Source organism: Vigna unguiculata, chromosome 9 (assembly GCF_037176805.1).
Source record: "Vigna unguiculata cultivar grain cowpea cultivar isolate G323 ecotype 2 chromosome 9, ASM3717680v1, whole genome shotgun sequence".
Classification (NCBI taxonomy): domain Eukaryota; kingdom Viridiplantae; phylum Streptophyta; class Magnoliopsida; order Fabales; family Fabaceae; genus Vigna; species Vigna unguiculata.
In genome coordinates, this window is record NC_140800.1 from 19,060,673 (window position 1) to 19,066,520 (window position 5,848).

A 5,848-nucleotide genomic window follows, 5' to 3' on the forward strand; every position below is an offset into this window, starting at 1 on the left:
ATTTCTGGTTCAATTGAATGCAGTAGTGGTATCAAGCTTTCATTTACTTTTCAGTACCTCTGTTATGGCTTGATTCATTGCTTGCCTTTCCAATTCTGGTGCCCTTGCTTTGATTGCCTGCAGCTAGTTTCTTTGTTCACACATGCCCAGATTTTGAGATTTCTAAATGACTTAAAATGCTAAAATTTTGTGATCTATGTTGAAGTCTTGCTTGATGAATCAATATGCTATACCTGAACCTGCAGCATTCTGAGTTGTGCTTTTCGTTTTCAAAATTGATATTTGTTGCTGTGTGATGAAGGATTATCTTGTTCCTTTTTAAGATTATTGAATATGGTGTGAGTTGATTAAGAAAGCTAAGTGAAATCCCCACTGGACATTAAGATAGCAAGCTATCTAGATGTGAAGGTTCCTTTCACAAAGCTCAAGAGAAGAAGATGATGGATTGATTCAAAACAAAAAGGAAATGGAAGGCACATAAACCATAGAAAACCAAGAACAATTAAAGGAGAAAAAACATAAAATGGAAAGGAAAGAAATGGTAAAAATGTAAGAAGTACACCACTACAAGGCTAGGCTAGAAGCCATGGCAACCTTGAAGATGAGTGGATGTGTGTCGCCACTTGCTATGCAAGATAAGGCTTCAAAGTATTCACTCCCAAGGGAGGAAACTCTCACAAATGGTTAAGACACAAGAGTGTTTTTACTTCAAAATCTTCAACCCTTTTACATGTCTAGGAGCACCCCTTATATAGAAGAGTTTAGGAGCCTCTAAGCAAATAAAAGATACCTAAGGATGTCTCTACAAAAACCTAACCCTAGCTTCTAGAAACTAGGTCAAATAAGGTTACAAAAATGAGAGACAAAAGAGCTAACTATGGTGTGTGCAAGGCTAATTTCGTTCTAGCACAAAAGTAGATAAAGAATGTATCTCATATGTCTCCAAAAAGTGGTCAAAGTGTGCTAAAAAAAAGGAAACCAAAGGTACATAGGTACACTTGCTTCATGCCTTTTACTTTATGCTTTATGCCTTTGCTTTACTCTCTCCTCCACATCATTTATGTTCCCCAATCACCATGCGCCACCTAGCATTGCTTTCTTACTCCTAATTAACTTACAAAGCAAATAAACATAGATTATCATGTTGGCTTAAGTCAAGTCAACTATAGCCAACAAGTCAAACCTAGTCAAAGGTCAATAAGTCAACTAAAGTTGATTCAACTAAGTCAACTTTGGGAATCAAAAATAACAAACACAAATGAAAAGGATGAAAGATTAGTGAACTTCCTTTCTAAACATGCTTAGTCTTCTTAAGCATGTGCCTCTTAGTCTTCCAAAGGTTGGTTCTTAAGATGTCAAATGGGCCCTTATTACACTTGAAATTAAAACAAAACTAAAGCCCATTAATTGGTTAACCCAAAACATAATTTGGTCAACTAATTTTACAAAGCATTGAGCCCTTATTTAAATATAAGAAACTGCATTAATCTGGTGCGTTAGTCCTCTTCCATTTGGGCTACGATGCAATTTACAACTTTTGTCTTTTCTCCTTAAAATTGGGCTTGTACTCTAATAATATTGACAACACTTGTTGCAGAGCTTTTTTTGCTTTCCTTGCTCTAGACCTTGTCATAGGTCCTCCAAGTTCTGCAAGTGGATGCTTGTCCTGGCTCATTGTCACATCTCCATCATTCTCTCCCTCTTGAGAAAGATTTGTCCTCAAATCAAATTCTCCCTCTACATCAAAAAGGGATAAGTCAGACACATTGAGTGTGGAACTAACATTATACTCACCAGGCAGATCAATCTTGTAAGCATTGTCATTGATTCTTTCAAGCACTTGGAATGGACTGTTCCCCCTTGGTTGAAGCTTTGATTTCCTTTGTTCTGAAAACCTTTCCTTTCTCATGTGCACCCAAACCCAATCTACAAGTTGGAAGACAACCTTCTTTCTACCTTTGTTAGCTTGCCTTGCATATATTTCATTTTCCTTTTCAATTTGACCCCTTACTTGCTCATGTAACTTCTTAACATAGTCAGCTTTAGCCTGTGCTTCTTTATGCTTAAACATGGAAATGTTAGGCATATGCAGCAAATCAAGAGGAGTTAAAGGGTTAAATCCATATACAATCTCAAAAGGTGAATAATTAGTTGTGCTACGAACAACCTTATTATAAGAAAACTCAACATGAGGCAAACATGCTTCCCAAGACTTAAGATTTTTCTTTATAATAGTCCTAAGTAATGTGCCTAAAGTTCTATTGACTACCTCAGTTTGACCATCAGTTTGTGGGTGACAAGTAGTTGAAAATAACAATTTAGTACCAATCTTACCCCACAAGGTCCACCAAAAGTGACTAAGGAATTTTGTATCCCTCTCACTCACAATGTTCCTTGGTAGTCCATGAAGTCTTACTATTTCCTTGAAAAACAAGTCAGCCACATGAAAAGCATCATCCACCTTCTTGCAAGGTATGAAGTGTGCCATTTTAGAAAATCTGTCAACAACAACAAAGACAGAATCCTTTCCATTCTTTGTTTTAGGCAGCCCTATAACAAAGTCCATTGAAATGTCAGTCCAAGGATATTCAGGAACAGGTAAAGGAGTATATAATCCATGAGGTGAAGCCTTAGATTTATCCTTTTTTACACACAATGCAGTGATCACAAAGCTTATGTACATCACGTTTCATATGAGGCCAAAAGAAATGCTCTTGCGAATTTTCCAAAGTCTTTTGAACCCCAAAATGACCCATCAAACCACCTTCATGTGATTCAGTCCCAAGCAACTCTCTAATGGAACACTTAGGCACACACAATTTATTTGATTTAAACAAGAATCCATTATGCCTATAGTAACCATTTTTAGAACACTTTTAACATGCAACATATATTTCAGCAAATTTGCATCATCCTTATACATGTTTTTCAAATATTCAGGACCAAACAATTTAGTTTCAAGCATATAAAGCAATGCATGCCTCCTAGAAAGTGCATCAGCCACTATATTTCTTTTCCCCTTTTTATACTTGATTACGTATGGAAATTGCTCCAAAAACTCTACCCATTTAGCATACCTCTTATTAAGCTTACCTTGTCCTTTCAAGTATTTCAAGGACTCATGATCACTGTGAATGATAAATTCTTTGGGTAACAAATAGTGTTGCCATGTCTTTAAAGCTCTAACCAAAGCATACAATTCCTTATCATAAGTAGAATAGTTAAGGGCATCCCCACTTAACTTTTCACTAAAATAAGCAATGGGATGTCCATCTTGCATCAAAACAGCCCCAATACCCACATTTGATGCATCACACTCAATTTCAAATGATTTTGCAAAATTAGCAATGGTAAGAATGTGTGCATTAGTTAGCTTATGCTTAAGGGCAGCAAAGGCCTCCTCTTGTTTCTCCCCATTTAAAACCCACATTCTTTTTAATAATTTCATTTAGAGATGCAACCAAGGTACTAAAATCCTTAACAAATCTCTTGTAAAAACTTGCTAAACCATGAAAACCCCTCACCTCATTCACAGTCTTAGGTGTAGGCCATTCTTGGATGGCCTTGACATTTTCCGCATCAACTTGTACATCTTTAGCACTCACAACAAAACCCAAAAACACCACATGATTAGAATAAAAGATGCATTTTTCCAAATTGGCATACAATTTTTCTTTTCTAAGCACAACCAAAACAGATTGCAAATGCTCAACATGCAACTCAAGACTGGTGTTATAGATCAGAATATCATCAAAGTACACCACAACAAATTTACCAATAAACTCTCTTAAAACATGGTTCATTAACCTCATTAAAGTACTAAGTGCATTTGTCAAACCAAAGGGCATAACCAACCATTCATACAATCCATATTTAGTTTTAAAGGCAATTTTCCATTCATCACCTTCTCTAATCCTAATCTGATTATAGCCACTTTTAAGATCAATTTTAGAAAACAAACATGCACCATAAAGTTCATCAAGAAGATCATCTAACCTTGGAATTGGATGTCTATACTTGATGGTGATGTTGTTTATTACTCTACAATCATAACACATCATCCATGAGCCATCCTTTTTGGGCACCAAAATCACAGGTACAACACATGGACTCATGCTATCCTCACCCAACCTTTACTCATGAGTTCAATAACTTGTTTTTCAATCTCTTTGGTCTCTTGTGGGTTGCTCCTATAAGGTGGCCTATTGGGCAAAGAAGCTCCCGGAATGAGATCAATGTGATGCTCAATTCATCTCAAAGATGGAAAACCATTAAGGGCACTTGCTAGAAACACATCTTTATAATCCTGCAAAAGGGACTCAATACTAGAGGGCAATTCAAATTTTCCAAATTGGTCAGAATTTGAAATCTGATTTTGATAAAACAATAAGTAGAGGGGTTGTCTTACGCAAAGCACCCTCCTTACCTCCTTTTCTCTTCCTAAATAAAGTTGTTTACCCTCAAATGTTTCATTTTCTCTCATTTTCTTGTCAAGTGTTTCACTCTTTTTCTTTTTTCCTTTCAAGAGTTTCACTCTTTCTCTCATTTGCTAAATTTTCTCTCATTTTTATTTGATCCTCACACACCTCTTTAGGAGACAAGGATTTGAGGACCACTTTTTTATCCTGATACATGAAAGACATTTTGTTAGTGAAGCCATCATGAATGGCTTTGATGTCATATTGTCACGGTCTTCCCATAAGAATATGGTTGGGCTCCATGGGAACCACATCACATAAGATCTTATCTTCATATTTCCCAATGGAGAAAGAGACTTCAGCTTGCTGTTTCACTTGGACTTCTTCTCCTTCACTAAGCAATTGAAGTTTGTATGGCCTAGGATGTGGTTTAGTGTCCATGTTCATCTTTGACACTAATCTTGAACTCACCACATTGGTACAACTTCCTCCATCAATGATTACCAAACATACATTACCATTAACTGAACATCTTGTATGAAAAATATTCTCCCTTTGAGATGCATCCTCGGCCTTGACTTGACTTCCCAGCATCCTTCTAATCATGTACAACTCTCCTTCATTACCTTTCAACTCGCCATCACTCTCTTCTACCTCTCCATCATTTTATCATCATAGTCGCTTGTGTACTCCCCATTATCCTTAAGAAGAATGGTCTTCTTTGTAGGACACTCATAGGCATAATGTCCCATGCCCAAACATTTAAAACATTTCATTTCTATAGTCCTCTTTGGTGGATGTTCAAGTTTCTTTTGAACTATTTTTCCTTCATTAGAAAGTGCTGAATTGCTAGAGGAGGCAACACCTTCTTTCTTTACTCTATCTCTCCAATTTGAAGAATTCAAATTGGTAGAACTTTTTCTTGTTGTACTCTTTCTTTTAATTTGTTGTTCTACCTGTATGGCCTTATGCAATAGATCCTTCATCTCCACAAACTCCTGCAACTCAACAACATCTCTAATATCATGATTTAATTCATTAAGGAAACGTGTCATAGTTACCTCAGGATCTTCTTCAATTTTGGCTTGGATGATAAGAATCTCCATCTCCTTATAATACTCATCCACTCCCTTGCTTCCTTGAGAAAGTCTTTGTAGTTTCAATTTTAAGTCCCTATGGAAGCTAGAAGGTACATATCGCTTCCTCATGACCCTTTTCATCTCAACCCAAGTGTCCACCAAAGGCTCCTCATCTTTGCAACTTGTTCCACCAAATTAAAGCATAATCAAAAAATCCACTTGCTGCAAGCCTTACCTTTTGCTCCTCACTATAATTATTGCAAGAAAATACATGCTCAATTTGAGCTCCCACTCCAAGTAAGCTTCAGGACCACTCCTCCCTTTGAAAGGTGGCACATTCAACCTTACTCC

General features: G+C 36.7%; 1 pseudogene; it reads right to left on the reverse strand.

Moving 5' to 3' along the window:
• Positions 1–4,499: 4,499 nt before the first annotated feature.
• Positions 4,500–5,638, reverse strand: LOC146883662 (uncharacterized; annotated as a pseudogene).
• Positions 5,639–5,848: the final 210 nt, after the last annotated feature.